The following is a 24531-nucleotide window of genomic DNA, read 5'->3' as shown; positions in this document are numbered from 1 at the left end:
AAGGAAAACCGCAGAGTTGTGTCCTGGGACGGGCGGGCATTTTGTATACACACTTTCGAATCATTATGTGGGAAAACATGTTTATTTTCCCCGCAATTCTATCCACTTATAAACAATACTAGTGATATTAAGACCAAAATGGGGAATATAATGAGGGTAAAGAGACTGGCCCACTGCAACAGCCTCTACAATAAACAAGTACAAAATGTGCCAAAGTTTCTTCTGCGCAATCGAGTTTTCTGTACAGCCGCTACAGCGTATAATCAAAGCCACCGAAAATAGATCTATCTTTCGGTGGTCTCGGTATAATGCTGTATGAACCGCGGCCCATGAAACTTTAACCACCGCCCGGTGGTTGCCTATCCTATATCATTGCCGTAAGCACGATTATGACTAACTTTAAACTTAAATAAAATAAAAACTACTGAGGCTAGAGGGCTGCAGTTCGGTATGTTTGATGATTGGAGGGTGGATGATCAACATACCAATTTGCAGCTCTCTAGCCTCAGTAGTTTTTAAGATCTGAGGGCGAACAGAGAAAGTGCAGACAAAAAGTACAGACAAAAAGTGCGGACAGAATAAAGTGCGGACGGACAGACAAAGCCGGCACAATAGTTTTCTTGTGCAGAAATCTAAAATAGGTTCGTTGTACCAAAGATGATGAATTAAACCATAAGCTAACTGACACATCCACTGACTGACATAATGATATGAATAAATAAATAGTTGAGTACCGACACGACCTACACGGACTGAGAATCCGAAAGCACCAAAGCAAAAAAGCAATGGCAACATTCCCGCCAACTCAAGACCAGTCAACTCAACACAGCAAAGGTTACGGGACGCTCCCTAACGCAAACAAAGTATAGAATTATTATTATTATTATTATTATTATTATTAAAGAGAATGGCAGCATCAGTGGAACTGATTCTATATATGGTCTTTTCAATTCTTATTGTTTTCTTCTCACCAGGACTGATATTTGCTAATAACTGGCCCATGTTCATAGTCTGGGTGAGGAAATCGGCCAGTTATTAGTAAATATCAGCCCTAATGAGAAGAAAAGAATAAGAACTGAAAAGACCATATATAAAATCAATTCCACTGATGCTGCCATTCTCTTTAACGAGACTTGCTTGAAATAAGGTCTGCTCCCTTCATATATTATTATTATTATTATTATATTATTACAGACCAAACTGTAGCCTCAGTTGGAAAAGCAGAGTGCTACACGACAAAGGACACACACGGCGGAAGAAAATCCGATAAAATTAAATGAGATCTGTGTGAGCTAATTAAAAAAAAAAAAAAAAGCGTAGAGTTAGTTAACCAATCCGTATGCACCAGTCCAGTTAGTACTCAGTTACAGGGGAAAACCTGCCTCTTCCAGAAATGCGATCTAAAGATGGAAATAAAATTAACAAAATATACCTCAATGACAACGTCAATATCTTTTACACTTACACGCATTTATCTTAAACAGAATCGATGTAATAATAATCTTTAAAAAATAATAATAGTAAAAAAAAACCGATTTCTTACACAGAATGTCAGGGACTTTGCGGAAGGTAAGTTTTAGCATACTGCTGATACTATCATTTCTTTCTCAGGTTTTGCAGTTCATGGCCAAACGGCTGAACTACAATTCACAGCAGAAATTGCAAAAATCATTTGAAAATGGGAAGGGGAAGCTTGCTGCCTACAAATTGGAAGGGACTGAAAATAAAATTCCAATTAGTACGCAATATTTCAAGTTTGCTTCAGAGGGCCATAACCAGCATTAAAAGGAAACTTTGGCCTCACCCAAAATACCTCTATCAAAAGATTGGCTTTTCCTTGGCAATTTTATAGGTAACCTTCCACTGAACCTGGGGTATCTCACAGCCGTTTAATACTCATCTCAGCAAACCTTTTCTACGTTTACGCGCGTATAAACTAACTGTACGCGCGTACAAAAGGGAAGTGGGAATGCGTACTAGTAGTAGTATTGAAAAAGTTTATTTTTCATATTCTCTCCTTAAGCAATACTAACTAACGTTCTTCTTTCATTTATGCAGGCTAGCCTAAGTACCTTTTTTCAGATATATAATTAGAGTAAGCTAACAAGATGTCACCCCGAAAACTATGTCAGAAAAAAAAAGTGCATTAGGAGAAGACGACAATATGATGATGATGCCCTTCAGTGTAAGTATTTTTTCTCTTCTTGTCTAAATCATTTACAGAAAAAGAAATTCAACAATATCTATGAAATTATTAAATATAACAATAATAAACATTTAAAAAACTAAACAAGTGTTTATTATTATTATACAGGATGCGTATGTCCTCCAGGGCTTCAGGAAACAAACAGGCATTCCTGAGGCAGCAATTAGGCACAAACTGTCTGTGTTGGGAACAATCGTTTGCCGATTGTTCCCTTGGTGGGTTGTTGCCTCCTCTGTTTTTCTTGCTGGCGAGTTGACATATGGTGGATGGTGTCAGACTTCGCCAGTCAGGTTCGTAGCAGCAACGAGTCGGGTCCAAGGCAGCAGCGAGTCAGTTGGGGTAGCAGCAGCAGCAGCAGCAGCAGGTATTCGTGCCTGAGAGTCAGGTCTCGGCAGCAGAACAGCAAGAGTATCTGAGGACGAGATGGTTGCCGTGTCGGCTCTGTCATGGTCGTCCGGTATTGGAGGAGGACGTCAGTACTGTTTCTTTATGCTGCTTGTTTTTTTTTTATTATGCCGTTTGTGTAATTAATGTCAGCAGCAAAAATTAACAGGTCATTACATTACAAATCACGAGTCAAAAAAAAAAAAAAACCATTACCAGCACAATAACACAAATGACCAGCACAATAATTACATTTCATAAATTCAGAGCATAAAACACAAACTAGAGCCGGTACAATTGATGATCAAATCAATAAAATATTAAATGATCAAAACCATAAACATAATATAGTCAGAAGTTAATATTTTATTGGTTTGATCATTTATTGTACTGGCTCTATTTTGTGTTTTATGCTCTGAATTTATGAAATGTAATTATTGTGCTGGTCATTTGTGTTGTTTATTGTGCTGCTAATGTTTGTTATTTTTTGACTCGTGATTTATAATGTTGTACTGACCAGTTAATTTTTGCTGCTGACTCATTTTTGTATAAATATGAATTATATAGTTTGAACCTGACTCACTGTATATTATGTACATAACTTATTGTAAATAAATTAGTTTTAAGGTCACTTTTTGGTTTTGTTCTGCTCCTCCCTCCCTCCTTTGTCACCTCTCGTTAGCCACTGCAGCCCAATTGCTTGTTTTGTACAGAACCTGTTGGTCTCTGAAACACGAGATCCTAAGAGTCTGGCGCAAGAGCAATGGAGTCCAAACCTGGACCTAAACCCCTTTCAACAGAAGCAGAAGAAAAAGTTCTTGCAAATGACATAAATCATGACAACAAAAGACCTCATCCTGTGACAAAGGAGAATGTAATAGGATGATATTGAAGTAGAAAAAGGGGTGCAAAGAAAGAGACACAACTCTTCTATGGGCACCACCCCTAAACAAAAGTGGACTCTTTAACTAAAAAGGCTTCTGCCAAAAAAAAAAAAAAAAAAAATCAGTGTGGCAGGAATACTACAGTGGTTTCACTCAACTCATATTACCTGACAGAAATAAATACACTGGACATTCTAGAAGATCCATCACGTGTTTTCAACACTGATGAGACAGGATTCTCCCTCTCACCAAAACAAGGAAGAGTCCTTGCAGAGACAGGGGCCAAGCAAGTCCTTCAGTAGGTTTCTGTGTACCAGAAGACAAATATCGCAGTCTGCTGTAAGAGCAGATGGGTCAATGCCAGCCCCCATGATAATCTCCATGAGACACAAAACAATCATCATTGTTAGGACGAGCATAATTAAATACAGGGCCGGATACAAGGTTTATTCTGAATCCGTTACAACAACTCGCCGCCAAGGACCAGCACACCGGCCGCATGACAACACAACCCCGGAACCGAGAACTCAAAAACAAAAGACGTTCACAGCAGGGAATAGAATCAGAATTAACAAAGGATTACCTTTTTTTTTATCTAAAACTCTACATCCTTATCCCTAGAAAAGCAATAATATTCCAACTTAAAACATCAGACAATTAAATAAATCAATACTTCTTCCAAAATATGTTACAAATATGAAAACAAAACAACATGATAAATACAGCATATTTGTATATATTTATAAATCAAGTCGATCTGGAGGTTTACTTATTCGACTGGATCGCCTTAACATTGGCGGTTGTACTGAACATTCACTATCATTATTTACAGTTACTTCTATGGGTTCTTCAGCCCCACTATTATCACATGGTACATTAGTGTCTGAAATGAAAGCACTAGAATCACTCATTTACAGATGACTTAGAATTATTGGATAACACTTCTTTATTGGATTGGTTAAAGTCACCCATATATCTATGCATAATCTGATCTGCATGTCTTGTCCAAATAATATTACCAAAACTCTGTACTTCCACCTTATAATTTCTCAACCCAAGTACTTCCACAATCTTTCCTTCCACCCATGGTGAACCTTTCCCAAAATTACGAACAAACACAGCATCATTGACTTTATACAATTTACCTTCCTCCTGGAAAATTTCACCCCTCATTTTCCTTAAAGATTTGTCTTTCAGTTTAACCGATTCAACAATACCTTTGAAATTCCTACCAAACATTATTTCTGCTGGGGCCTTACCGTGGAAGAATTCACAGTCCTCCTATAGTTATACAAAAATCTACAAATTCTGGTCTGAATATCTCCTTCTTAAATTTTCCCAGGCCCTCCTTGAATGTTCTCACCGCCCTTTCAGCCAGACCATTGGAGGATGGATGATAAGGAGCTGGTGTTACATGCTTAATACTATTTTTACACAAGAACTCCTCCATCTCTTGAGAAACAAAATTTGGAGCATTATCTGATACAATGATATCAGGTATACCAAAAGTACAGAATGTCTTCCTCAAATGACCAATGGTAACAGCTGACGTAGTGGAACTAGAAAAATGAATATCCAAAAATTTACTATGAGAATCTACAATTATCAAAAAATATTTACCATCCATTGGTCCTGCATAATCTATGTGCAGTCGAGACCATGATTTACCAACAATAGGCCAAGACAATGTAGGAGCTCGAGGATTTGTAAAATTCTTAAAACAAATGCTACAATTCTTTGTGACTTCTCCTATGTCCTGGTCTATCTTTGGCCACCATACCCAATTCCTTGCCTCAGCTTTCATAGCATTTATACCATTATGCCCACAATGCAAATGGTTCAAAACCTTACATCTTAACTCAACAGGAATCAAAACCCTATTTCTATACAATATTACACCATTATGGAGAGATAAATCATCTTTTACAGAGGCATATTCAGAAGTGACATATTATGTTCCCTTGACCATCCCAGCCTCAAACAATTTTTCAACTGAGACAATACAGCATCCTTATTGGTGAAATGTTTAACTGCCTGAAAAGAGATGTCATCAAAATCAAGTAATTCAACCAATTTAACATACTCAGCTGGTGTACCAGAATGAAAATCATCATCAAGTGGCAATCTGCTTAAGGCATCAGCAATTACATTTTCCTTCCCAGGTTTGTGAACTAATTCATAATCATACTGAGATAACAACAAAGCCCATCTTTGTATTCTAGAATTAGCATTACATGGAATCTGTTTCCCTCTTCCAAAAAGTCCCAGTAATGGTTTATGATCAGTTCTAGCAACAAAATTCCTGCCAAGCAAAAAATATCTAAAACGTTTCACAGCAAAAATAAGAGCTAATCGTTCTTTATCTAACTGAGAGTAGTTCCTTTCTGCTTTAGACAGTTTTTACTTGCAAAATAAATTGTTTTTTCTTGGTCACCAACCTTTTGCAACAAAACACACCCCACACCTACAGGAGACGCATCCACTTCAATGATTAAAGGACTATTCCCATCAAAACTAGTCAGCACTTTGGACTCGGAAAAATCTCTTTTAATGCCTTCAAACACCTTCTGCTGTACTGAAGTCCATCTAAATTTTACATTTTTCTTCAACAAATCATACAAGGGAGCTAGCTTAGAAGAAAAATTCTTTACAACCTTGCAATAGTAAGTAATCATACCTAAAAGATTGAACTTCTTCAACAGAAGTAGGACATGGGCAATCTAAAATAGCTTTCAGTCCCTTTGAAGATGGCTTGACTCCTTCACCTGAGATGTGGTTTCTAAGTATTCAATAGATTCAGCCTCCAAAACAGTCTTAGTCTTATTTATTTGTACATTATGTGCTTGCAAAAGTTCCAAAACCTTTCTTAATCGGTGATCATGCTCCTTTTGGTAGCACCACTTACAATAATCATCATCTAAATAAGCAGCTACACCCTCCACATTTGCCAACAGTTGAGAAATAAACCTTTGGAAAATACCAGGAGATGAGGACAAGCCAAAAGGTAAACGCTCATATTTAAACAATCCTTTATGAGTATTAATTACTATATACTCTTGACTTTTCTCATCAACAGGTATTTGAAGATAAGCATTCTTTAAATCAATTTTGAAAAAAAACTTTCCCTTACCAACAACAGATAACAATTCCTCTATCTTTGGTAACGGGTACCTGTCACAATGAATTTGTTTATTCAAAATTTTAAAATCTCCACAAATCCTCATTTCAACCTTATTTTCTTTCAATACAGGTACAATAGGAACTGCCCATTCACTATGTGATATGGGTTCCATCATTTCATCCGCTACTAGCTTATCTAAGGCATCTTCAATCATTTTCTTGTAATAAAAAGGAACTGTGCGTGCTTTCATAAACTTTGGGGTAGCATTACCTTTTAAATGAATCTTAGCCAAAACACCAGCAATAGGTTTTACTTGAATCTACCAAGTAATTATCTAGCAGCTTTTCTGGACTCACATTAGCAACCTTTATTACTCTAGTACCTTCATCTATTCCAGCCAGATAAATACCTACTTGCTGCATTAAATCTTTACCACACAAATTTGTATTACAAGAATCAACAACATAAAATACCTGAGAAACCTTTGTGCTTTTATAAAGTACAGGAGCTAACACTTTGCCCAAGACATCAATTTTCATATTATCATAACCTCTTAGCTTTTTATTGCATTGTTCCATATTTAGTTTTAACCTATGTACCCACTCTTTGGTTATAGTAGACACAGCAGCGCCACTGTCAATCTCAAATGGAACTAAATTCTGATTAATACTGAAATAAAATTCATCAGAATTAAGAGCAAAAATCTTTCCTCTAACCATTAACAATCTATCATCATTGTTGTCTTCATAATCATCAATAGTTTTTACAGCCTTCTTACCTTCAGCCCTACTATTGGAAGCCTTATACCTAGGTTTAACACTACTAGGCCTATGAAGAGACAAATCTTTGTTTGCCTCTCTACACACCCTTTTTAGATGACCTTTTATTTTACAAATGTTACAAGTCAGATCTTTAAACCAAGTCTATACTCTCATGAGAAAAACCACAATGCTTACAAGATGACTTTTCTTTTCTCACTGAACTAACCTGTGGCTGTGATTCGTTCCTCTCACATACACAAAAGCTTTTTCCATGTTCAAAATTCTTTCTAAAACTGCACTAGAGGTCATAGCTTGGAGATCAATATTCAAAGCAACTAAATTGGGAAAATATACTTCACTGTCCACTGCCATAAACAACTGATCTCTGACTCTTGAATCGAAATGATTACCAAAATTGCAATCTTTTGCTAAAGCCTTGAGGTCAGCATACAAACTATTCACTGTCTCATCCCTCCTTTTTTTTCTTTGTTGAAAAGCTATTAGGCTACGATGATAAGAAGGTTTCACAATGTAATGTGATTTCAATACAGCTACAAGGTCATCATAAGTCTTTGTATGGGGTAAATCAGGAGCACACAAATTACCCAGTACACTAAAAACATCAGTTCCAATCGACACTAGCAAAACATTTTCTTTTTGTTATCTTCCTCAATTCCAAGATTACTAAAATTAGCTTCTAATAAACTAAGCCAAAGATCCAGGGTTATCTGAGAAGAATTAAAAGGATCAATCTTAATCTGAGTAGTCGTCGCCATCGTGAACAAAACTGCAAGATGAAGCAAAACTGTAGGTAGCAGCCTATATGACAGGTAAGGTAGGGTAAAAACACAATAAATCGAAGCATCAACTAATACAGCTTGGGGAATTGAAAATCCTCACCCCTAGCATAGGCGACCTCTGCCTAACCTCCGCACCATCGCCGTCAATCAACTGGCCTTACGGACGTGTCCTCAGAGCCGGTAGGCTATGCTGAACTCATCAAAACTCCTCGAAAATCCTTACATCCACATCAAGTTCTTGTAGACCCTATGCTCCTCTGCATGGATTCTCGTCGCCATTTGTTAGGACGAGCATAATTAAATACAGGGCCGGATACAAGGTTTATTGTGAATCCGTTACAACAACTTGCCGCCAAGGACCACCACACCGGCCGCATGACAACACAACCCCGGAACCGAGAACTCATAAACAAAAGACGTTCACAGCAGGGAATAGAATCAGAATTAACAAAGGATTACTTTTTTTTTATCTAAAACTCTACAATCATCTTTCCAAGACTCTAAATGATCTTAATATCATACTTTATGCAGCCACTAGACGTGGCAGTGTTTGGACCACTGCAGAAAGGACGGGCAAAGGCTGCAAAGCACTGGGAAAAGGAGCGCCCACTAGAGATATTGACACGAGTTACCTTTGCAAAAGTGTGCCTGCCAGTTTATTACCAGTATGTGACACCGGAAAATATCAAAGCTGGTTTTGCAAAGTGTGGGTTACTGCCCTTTAATCCTCATGCTCCTGCTTATAGCAAACTAGAATCTTCTGCTACAGAAAAGGAACACACTAGATTATCTTAATACTAGATTATTATGTTGAATGCGTGCACGCAAAATAGGGGTCAATGGCAGTGTGCTTTGGGAGGTTCGATGTGTTGCTGATAAGCCTTATCTGTAGGCGTATGAAGTGGATAGTGTTGCGGAAGTTTCACTTCCTTCAGCAAAATATGGCTAATTTTAGCTCCGTTCTGTATGAATGCATTCACATGCATATAATAGCAACAACAACAACAATAATAATAATGATAAATAATTTCTGAACCAACTTCTATTCATGTTAATATTATTTCATGGCCAAGTTCTATTGATAATAATAATAATAATAATAATAATAATAATAATAATAATAATAATAATAATAATAATAATAATAAATTATTATTATTATTATTTCAGAGTCAACTTTTATTCATGTTAATAATAATAATAATAATAATAATAATTATAATAATTTCCGGACCAACTTCCATTCATGAAAGGACATACACTCATGACTTTGTAAAATCCCTAAAATTCAAATAAAAGGCTTCACGTACTTTTATTTTACAGCCCTCCCTTACTTATGTACGACCCAGTCATATGAGAGCCAAGTTCTTCAACTCTAAAGCGGTCTGGTTAAACTATTCAGTTAAACTATTCTTCAAACTATTCAACTGAGGCTGACTGGAAGTCAAAAGATAGTCACGCTAGTTTTCCATCAGTCATGCGTTACATTTCATCCAAGAACTTCCTCTATCGCCTTTAAGTTTAAACGTCTGGAATGGGAACTTGCCAGGTGATCTTCTTAGCAGAGCTCCACTGTGCATAATCTGCTCTGAGGCTTTTCTGTACCCAGTACAGACCAGAAGGTTTTAACTGGAACAGTCTGTCGTCTATTGTTGGGGTGTTTATCTTTTGTCATTCTACAAATTCTTGTTAAAAATTCTATTTTATTCTGCAAATTCTCTTTCTTTTAAAATTCCATTTTATTATTCTACAAATTCTCTTTCTGTTAAAATTCTGTTTCATCATTCTACAAATTCTCATTCTTTTAAAATTCTATCTTATTATTCTACAAATTCTCTTTCTTTTGGGTACTACCTCTTGTCACGTATGAAAATTCTATTGTTTGGAAGCTTAATAGGAATGGTAAGCCCTTTTTTTTGTTTTCCTCGGGAACGTACACTAGCGTTCAATATCTTCAATTCAAAGGCAGTCAAATCTCGACGACAAATGACTAATTTTTTTTTAGTTTTACGTTATTATGGATCAATTTATTCTAACGCTGGCTAAAATTCAAAACAAAAGGTCATAAAACATTATGTATGTATATATATATATATATATATATATATATATATATATATATACATATATGTATATATATATATATATATATATATATATATATATATATATATATATATATATATATATACACACATAATTCCTAACATTTTTCACTGACATTTTGCGCCTTGATAGGAAAAAAGTTTCCTCTGGTAAGAGTATTTAATTTTCTTTCTCGTGTTTTACAACTGAATAGTTTCAGGATACCGAATTCCACGGGCCCGGTTGATAATCGCCATAATTATTTATAATTTTAAGAACATTTTAAGAAGAGATTAAATGAAAACATCTTTCACGAGTATTCAGTTTCAGAAAGCGTATCTCTTTTTATAGTGATTTTCTTTAACCCTCCGTCCAACACTGCATATACGAAAGAGTAAGAGAAAGAGAGACACAAAGAGATAAAAGGACGCAATAGGCAATAAAACCGAAGCAAAAACGGTCCAAACTTGCTTTCCAACTCACCGGCCAACGAAGCACAAAGTTATAAAAGCGAAACACCCATGGCCACGCGGTCTATGGACCGGAAAATTGGAGGTCGCTACGGGAATGCCGCCATGATCTATTTTAAATGATTTTCCGATCACGCGGCTCCCACAACCTCTCTTCTCCTCTTGGCTACTCTTACAAGTACAGGGTACTAATAAGAGCAAGAGCCCTTGCTGGCATAAGGCCTCTATAACCTACTGACTATTCTACCGAGAGATCCCAGATTGATTGCAGTTTGATGCATCGGCCTACTGATGAAATTTCGTTTGTGTTGGTTGGGCCTAGTCCAAAGTCCCTTTCACACATTAACCAGTACAGGATACTAAAAGGAGCTGGAACCCTTGCTGGCATAAGGCCTCCATAACCTACTGACTATTCTACCGAGAGATGCCACATAGATTGTACGCATCGGCCTACTGATGAAATTTCGTCTGTGTCGGTTGGGTCTAGTCCAAAGTCCCTTTCACACATTAACCAGTACGGGATACTCGGAGGAGGAGCAAGAGCCATTGCTAGCATAAGGCCTCCATAACCTACTGATTGCAGCTAGCAGAGAGGCAAACGTAGGCTTATTAATGGTTCGGTTAGGCCTAGTCCTAAGTCCGTTTTACACATTACAATATATACCGACCGCCTTTGGGCACTGGTCCGTGTTGGCAGAAGCCTTCCTGTGTTCACAGTCAGTCATGGTTGTTGTGGACCTCTGGATTCAGAGCAATCAACAAATACTGTTGGTGCTAGTCTCCCACTTTGCCCTACAACAGGCATTGTATTGCTTATACTGAAAAGGGAACTCAGCTGATAAAATATAAAAAAAATGAGGATCTTTATCTCCCTTTTCCGTAAAATTGTATATGATTCTTGCTTAGCATTTCTAGATATTCATTCCCCAAAGTTCAAGAGATTAATGAGAATAATTGAAACGAATCAGTTGTCATAACCAGATATAAGTCTGTGTTTCAGCAGCTTGAATTCTGTAGTCGCCAGAGCGCTAACTTTTATTTCATACTGTATTTATAAGCCTTTTTGTATACATGTTTCAGATAAATGATCATGCACAGTTCACGTAAACTGTTTAAGACTACTGCAAGCACCTAACCATTATAACTATAAACCGCAATAAGTACCTAATCACTATAGCTAGAAAACCACTGTACGTACTTCATTATTATAACTATAAATCATTATAAATATAAAACCACTACAAGCACCTAGTCATTTTAAGTACAGTTTCATTTGAAACTACTACAGTACTACCAAGATTCAGCCAGCCTTGTGCTGGCACGGGCTCTTGCTCTTCAGCAGCCAGTAAAAAGTTTGAAAGACAAAAATTTTGTTGCTAGCGTTTTCCTCCCCAACTGGTGCTGACTGAGCATATTTTCAACGACCTAACAGTCTTTCGGACTGAACTGGCATAGAAACTTTTTAAAACTATAACCATTAGAAATAAGAAAAATTATCTTTAAGACGAAAAAATTTGTTAACGCAAAATCTCGCAATACCATGGCTTCTCTTAATTTTGCAGATATCAGATAGTTCATGATTCATTAATAATAACACAACGAATTTCCTTGTTCTCTGAGTGATAGGTTAATATATAAAGGTTCAGTACATGAATTAGGTATATATATATATATATATATATATATATATATATATATATATATATATATATATATATATATATATATATATATATATATATATATATCAAGAAAGGCTCATCGAGGACGGCAGTCTTACAAAATACATGTTTGTAATTTTTATTTTATCAGCGTAACGAGGACACCCTACGGGTATTGAAGCGAGGCACAATGGACCATTAATGTACTCATGGTCTAGGCCGTGTTGTACTCTGACAATTCCCCGAAAAAATAATGGATGCGTATAGCGTTGAGGAATCATTTGGAATATTGGCCAATATAATCCCAGGTAATAAACGCACATTGTATTAAAGCATTTCGCTAATTTGATGCAGAGACGGGCAGGTAGGAGGGACATTATACACTGGTTTCCATATGTATACAGGAAGGCGTTGCTGGACCACCTGTTTGGCAGTTCTTTGATCGGCCGCTCGAGACTCCGGTGCGTCGTGGTCTTTCAAATTAGTTTGCTGGCAGACGCTGTCGAGGAAAGGTTGTCCTGTACGGTTCGGAGGCCACCTGGGTTCATTTAAATTTGTGGTGTCACTTGGTACGTGGATCGTGTTATTTAATGTCTTCGTGAGTATGTGATTCCATGGAAAAAGACATACAGTAGCTTGGAAGTGACATACAGTACGTAGAGAATCTGGCAATTAGTTGAAGTTGGTTGCCGCGAGACTTGTTGGTAATCTAGTTCTCGTATTGTGTGGGGTCGTTGCCTGGTTTGCGCTCAAAATGTTTGATTTAGTGTCGTGTGCATTTCATAGATTATGATTTGAAATACGTTTAGAATAACATCAGGTTTCTGTTGTGTCTAAAGTGCAGACGTTGTTCGAAGATACTGAGTATTTTCCCTTTTATTTTGCATCCGGATTTACCTTATGGAAATATCTGAATGCAAGCAGCATTGTTATTGCCTATAATATAGCGACTATTCATTAAACATGAATAGGTACTTAACGGCCATACGATATACACCTTTCAGTTCGTTGTTTTTTCATCCTGATTTTGATTTTTGTGATCGTGAGCAGTCCAGGTAAAGGATAGCAAGAACACGGGACACGTGGGTGTACTTGCTTTGAATCTTCGTTATTGTTACACCATTATACAGTGCGCAAACATATAGCATATAGACGAATATATATGTATATATATTATATATAGTATATAGGCTACTATATGTATATAATATACTATATATATAATCACACTTGTTACCTTACGCTTGTTACTTGTTTGTTGGCCGTGTTAGGATTCAAACTCACAAAAAGTGTCATCAGAATGTGAACGTTACCATTTGATCACAAGGAATAATATAATTTGATTCCCGCTCATACATGCACAGATCAATCAAAATTAAATTCATGTACGTTTTACTGGAGCTGGAATAGACACGTCCTCATCATCGTAACTTAGCATTATATATACACAAATTTGTATGTATATAATCTCCTGGTCAGTCTTTCAGCATTTAAATGTGAATTTGTAATAGCCACCGGAACTCTTGGACAAGGTTAATCTCACGGGGATGGCATATTCGGCGTGGGTTCGAGTCCTGTCACGGGTGTCAGAGTTTCTTCATTAGTTTTTTCATTTGGGTCTAAGTTTCTATAGTGACAGTTTTATCCAAAATAAGTGAAGAAAGCAAAAAGTTAGAGTTCCTCTTTGGTGGTGACAATTAAGAATCCTAGGTCACAGCACTACTATGAATGTGTGTTAAGAATCTCAGGTCACAACGCTACTATTAGTGTGTATTGTTAAGAATCTTAGGTCACAACGCTACTATGAATGTGTATTGTTAAGAATCTTAGGTCACAACACTACTATGAATGTGTATTGTTAATCTTAGGTCACAACGCTACTATTAGTGTGTATTGTTAAGAATCTCAGGTCACAATGCTTCTATTAGTGTGTATTGTTAAGAATCTTAGGTCACAACGCTACTATGAATGTGTATTGTTAAGAATCTTAGGTCACAACGCTACTATGAATGTGTATTGTTAAGAATCTTAGATCACAACGCTACTATAAATGTGTATTGTTAAGAATCTCAGGTCACAACGCTACTATGAATGTGTATTGTTAAGAATCTTAGGTCACAACGCTACTATGAATGTGTATTGTTAAGAATCTTAGGTCACAACACTACAATGAATGTGTATTAAGAATCTTAGGTCACAACGCTACTATGAATGTGTATTGTTAAGAATCTTAGGTCACAACACTACTATGAATGGGTATTGTTAAGAATCTTAGGTCACAACGCTACTATAAGTGTGTATTGTTAAGAATCTTAGGTCACAACGCTACTATGAATGTGTATTGTTAAGAATCTTAGGTCACAACACTACTATGAATGTGTATTGTTAAGAATCTTAGGTCACAACACTAGCAGGAGAGTGTATTGTTAAGAATCTTAGGTCACAACACTACTATGAATGTGTATTGTTAAGAATCTTAGGTCACAACGCTACTATAAATGTGTGTTGTTAAGAATCGTTGGTCACAACGCTACTATGAATGTGTATTGTTAAGAATCTTAGGTCACAACACTAGCAGGAGTGTGTGTTGTTAAGAATCTTAGGTCACAACACTACTATGAATGGGTATTGTTAAGAATCTTAGGTCACAACACTACTATGAATGTGTATTGTTAAGAATCTTAGGTCACAACACTACTATGAATGTGTATTGTTAAGACACTTAGGTCACAACACTACTATGTGTATTGTTAAGAATCGTAGGTCACAGCACTATTAGGAATGTATACTGTTAAGAATACTATGTCACAACGCGATTAAGAATGTGTATGTTAAGAATCCTAGGCCACAACACTACCAGGAATGTGTATTGTCAAATTTACAAGAAAGAAAAATGACAGAAGAACTAAGGGGAGAGACTAGTTTAGTTTTAGACAAGGAAGAGTTTTTGCGGATCTAGTGGGAGGTGGCGCATTTGTACGACAAGTTTTAAGGCTGAAGGGAAAGTAACATGTGTGACAGACACGTATCTAGAGAAAGGCAATGGAAGATGGTATGAAATATGCTCATCAGTAGTATCTTGAATACCCTTACACACTGTGGTTTTAGGTATAGAATAGCTCTCCCTTTCCCGTACCTTTTTCACACTGTCCAGCACTTCTGACTTTCTATTTCGTTCTGACCTCATCCCTACTAAGTCTTCCTAATACACTCCATTCACGATCCATTTTTATATATCAGAACTTTGTACGTTTGTTTTACGTTGTACGACTATCACGCATCACTTCATTCATAAAGATCGTAAACAGCCCTGCAGAAATTACCATCTTTCTTTTAACAACTTAGCCACTACGCCAGACATCCTTATTAACCTTCAAGGTACTTTAATTAAGCTAACTATAAGAAAGAGATATTGTTTAATAATGGATTTTTTTGACAGAACAATATAGAAATGAGTATATGAATCAGTACAGCTGAAATAACTTGAGAAAATTATCGAGATAATGTGAGAAATTCACCGTCTTTTGCTTTGTTTTTATGAAGAAAAACTCCATGGGGCGCCATATTTTAGTACTGAGCCCCCTCTGGGATGAACGTAAAAACATAAAGGACGGTAAATTTCTCACGTTATTTCGGTAAACTTGTTAAGTTCTCACCTGTAGTGCATCATACACACCCTTTTCCATATCGTTCAGCCAAAAAAAGTCCATTAATAAACAATGTCTACGTGTGGAGCTCTTCATTAGAGTGACCCTCCATTAATTGTGTTACCAGCTTACAAGCTTTTTCTAGGCCTACGTATACCACGTACAGCTTTTCTCGTTTGCTTTCAAAATGTGTAACTGAGTCATAGCAGACGCTTGCTCCACACTCCTTTTTATTGTTATATAAACCAACATTGCTCTTCCCCTATTAGCCCTTCCATAATAATTCTTACTCTCCCAGTCGAAATGCTACCATACACTTTCTCTTTAAAATGATATTACAGCATATTGTTATATTATACAGTATATTAAGTTATACCCAGAGATAAAATTCTTAATCTCTCTCATTGTCTCTTCCTTTATGTAATGGAACGATAATTACTCGCTGAGAGAGAGACTAATAATGATTGCATGTCCGGGTAAGCATTTTTTTCAGCACATATCAATAGCTGGGATTTTTATTTCCCTCAATAATAACAAGCTGCAATACAATGGCAATCTATAAATGAATGAAAGAAAAAACTTCCTTGAACTCTAATTATTAATTTTACATCGAGATTTACCTGACTGTTAGAATTAAATCCAATTCTCACTGATGGAAATAATTGCGATATCGTAAGCGAAGTTTTTTTTGGAAAAGTCTTGTATCCGGAAGTTTTGTTTGACCTTTGTCGATGAAGATAAGTGCGCGTCCACACAGCAGTATATAACATGTCATAAACAGAGGTCGCCGACTTGTCGCACACACATGACAAACAGGTTAAATACAAGTCAGCGATTCACAGGTAATCCTAAACATTGTCTCGTATGATTATCCAGCACTTGACAGAGATTGCTCTTCACTTACAGTCGTTGACTTCTTGTCAACCTTTTTGTGATTTGTCTGTAATACAGTTTTAGTTAAGACTCCTTTTTTTTCCTTATTCTTATTCGTATGGAAATGAACAGCAGTATAGAACATGTCATCTAAACAGGCTGCCAACTCGTCGAACACACATGACAAACGGGTGAATACAAGTCAGCGACTCAATGGTAGTCCTAACCATTGTCTCATATGATTATCTGGCAGATTCGTTCTCCACTAACAGTTGCCTTGTTTTCAACCTGTTTGTGATATGTCTACGATAAGTTGCAGATATGTTTATGACATTGTTTACTGCAGTGTGGATGCATCCTAAGCCCATTGTTAGTTAAGGCCTTCCTTTTTTCCAAATTTTTATTTGTATGAAAATGAATAGAATGCATCCACACAGCAGTATAAAACATGTCATAAACACAGGCCGCCAACTTTTTGCATACACATGACAAACCGGTTGAATACAAGTCAGCGACTCAAAGGTAGTCCTAACCATTGTCTTATGATTATTCCGTCGCCTGGCAGAGATTCGTTCTCCTCTTATAGTCAGCGACTTTTTGTCAAACTTGTTTGTGATATGTCTGTGGTAAGTTGGCGACTTGTGTTGATGACATGTTTTATACTGCTGTGTAGACGCATGCGAAGCTCAATGTTAGTTAAGACTTTTTTTTCCCTGTGTTTATCTGCATGAAAATGAACAGAATACATCCACACTGCAGTATAGAACATGTCATAAACTCAGGTCGCCAACTTGCCACACACAAATGAACAGGTTGAGTACAAGTCAGAGACTCAAAGGTAGTCCTAACCATTGTCTAATATGATTATCCAGTACCTGGCAGAGTTTCATTCTCCATTAGCAGCTGATTTGTTGTCAACCTGTTTGTGATACGTCTGTGATAAGTTGCAGATTTGTTTATGGCATTTAAGTCCGGTGTTAGTTTGTGCTTTCCTTTTTTCCTTATTTTTATTTGCATGAAAATGACCGAGCGAAATCTTTGGGTCTGCCCCATTCGTCCTGTCTCTTGTTTAACGACAGAAAAATTATTTTTCCCCAATGTTCTTCCTTCCTACAGCCGCCTTAAACTTATGATTTTCCTTATTCTCCATTACAATCTTTTTATTCATTATGATTCCATGGTTCTAATGTGTCTGTAATGTTCTTCCTTAAAATTATTGCTAGATTACCATTTCACAGTTCTCTTGTTATCGTCATGTTCTTTCTGACAATCGTTTCAAGGACGTTCTTGTTATTGCGTTATTGTTGGAGTGATTTGTGACGATTACGAGATTCTGTGACCAGGGTAAGTAGATTTAAAGAATATTAATGGAGAGAGAGAGAGAGAGAGAGAGAGAGAGAGAGAGAGAGAGAGAGAGAGAGAGAGAGAGAAGGCAGGCGTGAGGTGAATGAGTGAATCTGGTAGTTAGTTAAAATTAATTCTGTTAGTACTATAGAGTAGTTTTATAAGCATAAATGATAAATAGTTATCATTAAATTAAGTGTAATTCCACTTACGGGACTGATAACTTCCCATTAAAGAATTCTGTAGCTTAATTCTCTCTTCAAGCTTGGACTGCTTAAGGCATTTTAAGCTTTGCAGCTTAAAGGTTGTAACTCAGGTGTTAAAGAAGTCTGTTGCGTAATTCCCTTCAAGTCTGGACAGCTGAAGGTATTTTAAGCTTTTCAGCTTAAAGATTGTAACTCGAGGTTTTAAAGTAGTCTGTTGCGTAATTCCCTTCAAGCTTGGACTGCCGAAGGCATTTGAAGCTTTGCAGCTTAAAGGTGTAACTCGAGGTGTTAAAGAAGCCCTATTAGTAATTCCCTTTAAGCTTGGACTGCTGAAGGCACGTTTAAGCTTTTCAACTTAAAGGTTGTAACTCCAGGTGTTAAAGTCTGTTGCGTAATTCTCTGCAAGCTTGGAATGCTGACGACATTTTAAGCTTTGCAGCTTAAACGTTGTAACTCGAGGTGTTTCTTTAGAGACCTATGTAAAGTTCACTGGAAATCCATTCTGCAAGGTAGATGGGACGAGCTAATGATAGTCTTTATCTAGCCCAGGCCCGAAAAAGGGGGCATGTAAGGGAAATGGGTGGACCTTAACTTTAAAAAAAGAAGCGACAGAAAAACTGACGTTCGAAGTCCAAATGTCAGGTAAAACGGAAGCAAGAGTAAAGTTCCAAAGCACTGTTCAGTGAAAAATGAAGGACGGGCTACGTTAAACCTTATAACCTTATTCGTCAGAATAACTGCAGCAAGAACCTTTTAGTGCTTATGTAAAGAAAAATGTCAGAGGTACTATCAAACATTCAACAAAAACGTGAAGGATAGGCATCAGTACTCTTGCGTTTATGTAAAAAAATTTTATCCTGAAGGGTGGTAGTGCCGTCAGTGCTCTTCCCATGGTGCACTGTAGGCATTACTTAAGGGTCTTTGCAGCGTCCCATCGGTCCCTAATTACAACCACTTTCATTCCTTTTATTGTACCTTCGTTCATATTCTCTTTGTTCCGTCTGACTTTCCGCCTCTCAGTTGTTTCGTAATGCAACTGCGAGGGTTTCATCCTGTTACATCTTTCAGACCTTATTACTCTCAATTTCCGTTTCAGAGCTGAATGACCTGATAGATCCCAGCGTTTGCCCTATGGCCTAAATTCTATATTCTATTCTTTAACAGGTTTCATCATTCTTATTTCTTAAAGACTTTTGAAATATATGCAGTGTAATAAGAGAAATGTCGTCGACTGATTAATCTGACGGTAAATAAGTCAATCGAAGGTGTCTCGCGAAGCAGTTTTCATTTATTTTTAATTAGGTAGTGTACATGACCTAAAGAACATCTACCTCTTCAGGTTAGCATCTGTATAAAAATGTAATCTAATTAGTGCAAAGTTTGGTGGCAAGAACGTTTCAAGTTGCAAGGCGTCATCTGGTCTGTGTGTGTGTGTGCTCGGGCCTATGTAGTTTTGGGTGTCAGATTAACCTTTCTGTGTGTGTGTATGTAGGCCTATTCAATTTTGGGTGTCAGATTAACACCACCCCTCTTTGTCTCTCTCTGTAGGCCTATGCAATTTTGGGTGTCAGATTAACCTTCTCTCTCTCTCTCTCTCTCTCTCTCTCTCTCTCTCTCTGTAGGCCTATGCAATTTTGGGTGTCAGATTAACCTATCTCTCACCCCCACCCGCTTTCTGTGTGTGTGTATGCCTATGCAATTTTGGGTGTCAGATTAACCTTCTCTGTCTCTATCTCTCTCTCTGTAGACCAATGCAATTTTCGGTATCAGATTAACATCTCTCTCCCTGCCCCCCCACCCCCGTTCTCTCTGTGTGTGTAGGCCTATGCAATTTTGGGTGTCAGATTAACCTTCTCTTTCTCTCTCTATGTAGGCCTATGCAATTTTGGGTGTCAAATTAACCTCGCTCCCTCTCTCTCTCTCTAGGCCTACGCAGTTTTGGTTGTCAGATTAACCTCTCTCTCTCTCTCTCTCTCTCTCTCTCTCTCTCTCTCTCTCTCTCTCTCTCTCTGCGCGTGTGTGTAGGCCTATACATGTTAAAATTTGAATCTACTCGAGATTCCGCTGCATTTTATTTAATGCACCGGATTAACTAGAATAATGTAGCGAATTGTGGTGTATTAAACTGTACTTTCACTGTCTTTTCTCTGTTTACAGAATTAACTCTCCAAAATGAGGATTAGAATCGGTCGCTGGAGGTTCAGGATCAAATTCTCGGACATCTTCAAGAACTACCGACGCCTGTAAGCATCCCGGGAGAGATCGATTTGCCAAAGTTTAAACTCGAAAGTGATTCGTTGTGTATAAAGACGGGAATTGAAAAAGGAAGTTTAAAAAGGAGGTTGAAAAGGATAAACGATTAATTGCGCGGAAGTTCTCTGCGAGAGGAAAAAGCCCCCAAAAAGGAAAATGACCACGAGGCGACGCGTCAGGCGTCGGTGGTCAGCCATTTCAGATCTGTTCAGTGTCTGGAAGATATACCAAAGGATCTAGCAGCCGCGAGGGTGAACTTAGTACCTATGTGACCTTTCCTACCCTTAACCTAACCCACTTTACCCCTTACCATTAGCTCCCTTAATCCATCACTCCCTTGCCACTCTTACCCAAAGACCATTTAGTACGTGTTACCTCACAAACTTCCCACCCCAGTATTGAATACCTGTCTCCACCACTGTGAGTGACACTACCAGCAGACGGGAAGCCAGCATGCACACACACACCCTTAAACCTTAATAACTGCGCAGTTCTTGGCTGAAGAGAAAGAAGCAGAAAGTATTTTCTTCATCTTTTGAAATTTTCGTCTTTGGGATTTTGGAACCAGGAGACTACGAGAACGCCTGCTCCAAAGGTAAGACGTTCGTCTTTCTGTCATAGGAATTTTTAAGCCTTTGGTGAAAATGATCATAAGTCGCATCCATTGAGATACTTTCATTTTGTTAGTGCTTTTCTAAGCATTCTGATATATATATATATATATATATATATATATATATTATATATATATATATATATATATATATATATATATATATATATATATATTATATATATATATGTATATATATATATATATATATATATATATATATATATATATATATATATATATATATATATATATATATATATATATTATTACACACACTGTATATATATATATATATATATATATATATATATATATATATATATATATATATATATATATATATACCTTGTGAAAGGTAGAACTTGATTTACCGAAAAGGAAGGATATATCTCATTGTGCAGTCCATAGTTGCAATTTATCCAGAGATTCAATTACGTATGAAGTTCTGTGTCTAGGGAGTTTTTACAGAGTTCACGCAATTTTTACCAAAATGTTCCTCCAGCTTAAAGATCTCAGAGGCGCTGTGCGGTTCTTTCACAAATTACCATTATTGTATTATACGTTGCATAACCTTACATTTTTAGTTGTTTTTCTGTGTGTGAAGGGTTGCGCTGGTCTGATTTTAAGTGGGGTTTCTTTCACTGTTACTAATGGCCTCATATATATATATATATATATATATATATATATATATATATATATATATATATATATATATATGTATGTATGTATGTATGTATGTATATATATATATATATATATATATATATATATATATATATATATATATATATATATATATATATATATATATATATATATATATATATATATATATATATATATATATATATATATATATATATATATATATATATATATAGTATATATATATATATATATATATATATATATTTATATGTTATATATATGTATATATATACATATATATGTATATATAAAATGTATGTATATATATACATATAAAATGTATGTACATATATACATACATTACATACTACGTACATACAAACTACCACTGCCACAGTCATGTACACACGAAAACTCGTACAAAACCTTTTCATTGTTCGCATGAAAAATCACGGTTTACATAAAAATATTCTCGTCTTTTCATGAAGATACATAATACGTCACCGGCTCTTGACATCACTGTACATTCTGTAACAAAGGGCGCCCAGAAAGACTAATAATAATCCTAGCCAAGTTCAAGGTCGCCCCCCTGTAGATGTTAAGTAACCCTTAAGTAAGCGTATTCAAGGCCGGCCACATCGCTACTGCTTTAGCGCGAGTAGGTCTCCGGTGGGAGTGTTACTCCACGAAATTACAGAGGACCCGGTTATTTGTTGCCTCTCGAGGATGTGTGCGATTAACGGTCCGCGAATCTGTCTTCTTCTTCTTCTTCTTCTTCTTCTTCTTCCAAGTTCTTGGAGGTGGCGTGAGGAGGGAAGCGCGGTTTTTGGAAATGGCGAGAGGGTAAAAGTCTGTTTTTTATGTTAATTTAATGCTGGTTTTATTACCATTATTCACTCCGCAAGCTGTATTTACAAAAAGCCTGTTCTGCGATTTGTATGTTAATTTTAAGGCTGGTTTTATGACCATTATTCTCTGCGTAGGCTATATTTAGTTTTACTTCGTTTCATTGTTCTATTGCGTGGTCGAAGCATATCGACAGACGACGCTCTGTAGAAGTCTACGGTGAAGACGCGCCAGATTTCATTAGTTTAAATCCTGGTCGCTGCAAAGTCAAGGCATTACATAAGGTTCTTTGCAGCGACCCTTCCTTAGGCCCCCAGCTGCAGCCTCTATCATCCCTTTAGGTGTACCTCCGTTCATATTCTCTTTCTTCCAACTGACTTTCCACCCTCTGCTAACAATTGTTTCATGGTGCAATTGCCAGGTTTTCCTCCTGTTACATCTCTCAGGCCTTTTTACCGTCAATTTCCGTTTCAGCGCTGAATGACCTCATATACCCCGGTGCTTGGCCTTTGGCCTAAGTTCTATATTCTATCTATCTACAGTTGCCTGTATGAACCTCTGTATATGAACTTTGGTCTTAATTAAGTAGCCTCCAGATATATAGAATAATGAAGGAAATTGTCTAAAAGTAATGGTTATTACTGACATATCGAGAGATCTTTATTTAGCCCAGCGTAAGACTTTGCCCTTATTCAGTCATATGGTAGAAGCTCGCTGTAGTAACACAGTTTATGAAAGACGGCCAGTCAGGATAGGTCACTTAGGTGATATAAACCGTAATTACCATTCTTTGGAAAAATGAAACATCTCAGGAATTTTGTTTAATGGAGAAAGAATTATAATTTTTGTAGACGCAAGATAGCTTGCTTACAGTACTTAGATTGGAGAAACAAATCCACAGTTATGTATGGATACATATATTTAAAAATATATCTTTACAAAGAGCTTTCAGGAATCTGATCGATTCCCCTTTTCAATCTCAGATTGAAAACGGGAATCGAACAGTCCCGAAAGCTCTCTGTAGATTTATTTTGAAATACGTATATATACCCATACATAACCATGGATTTGTGTCTCATTTTCAAGACTTATGTTTTATGAGTCTTTCTTAATACTTGGATTTTTCTTTTGGGTATGCTTGTATTATGTATGATGTATGTATGTATGTATTTATGTATGTGTATTGATAACTTCATAATCTGATGAGCTGTTTGTTAGATTATATAGTCAGTGTATGACACTCTACAAAGTGTATATACACTACATTTTGATATAAATCCATATTTCTGCGTTGAACTTTAATACTTTATATTTTGATACAAATCCATATTCTTCGACGATATATTTTATCAGAACGAATTAAAAGCCACGACTGACATTTTTGGTAAACCATATACCAAATCCCGCAATTTTTTCCCCGTCTCGTTGAGGCTTTGGTAAAAAAAAAAGTAAAAATTCCTTTTTTGAATAATGCGCCCACACTGTTGAATGACGTCATCAGTGCGTGGATGACGTGTGTTTAGGGACAGAGATCTTCCTTAACGGTTTTTAATGACTGGTCATAAAGTCAGAGGTGAATAGCTAACTTGCATTGGTCGCATAGCATCACGGTAGGAGAGAGAGAGAGAGAGAGAGAGAGAGAGAGAGAGAGAGAGAGAGAGATATGGACGGGCGAGAGAGAAAGAGAGAGTGGCGTGCTGCCTAGCAAATATTTGTTTTTCTT

At 36.7% G+C, this 24531-nt stretch overlaps 1 protein-coding gene and 1 long non-coding RNA gene across 4 annotated transcripts in view; both read left to right on the top strand.

Moving 5' to 3' along the window:
- The first annotated feature begins 555 nt into the window (after positions 1-555).
- LOC136825284 (uncharacterized) lies at positions 556-3221 on the top strand. Its single transcript, XR_010849279.1, has 2 exons — positions 556-2185; positions 2315-3221. It is a non-coding gene; the product is annotated as an uncharacterized lncRNA (long non-coding RNA).
- Positions 3222-12805: 9584 nt separating this feature from the next.
- Positions 12806-24531, top strand: part of LOC136825283 (lebercilin-like protein) — an 88475-nt gene continuing 76749 nt past the window's right edge. For 2 of the 3 annotated variants that reach the window (XM_067081370.1, XM_067081368.1), the window contains exons 1-2: positions 12806-12941; positions 20600-21290. The gene's annotated coding sequence lies outside the window, so the exon portion shown is untranslated. Of the gene's footprint in view, positions 12971-20599; positions 21291-24531 lie in introns of all 3 variants that reach the window. The other variant, XM_067081369.1, reaches the window with a different exon arrangement.

This window comes from Macrobrachium rosenbergii, chromosome 37 (genome assembly GCF_040412425.1).
Source record: "Macrobrachium rosenbergii isolate ZJJX-2024 chromosome 37, ASM4041242v1, whole genome shotgun sequence".
Classification (NCBI taxonomy): Eukaryota; Metazoa; Arthropoda; class Malacostraca; order Decapoda; family Palaemonidae; genus Macrobrachium; species Macrobrachium rosenbergii.
This window is presented reverse-complemented; position numbering and strand designations above follow the sequence as displayed.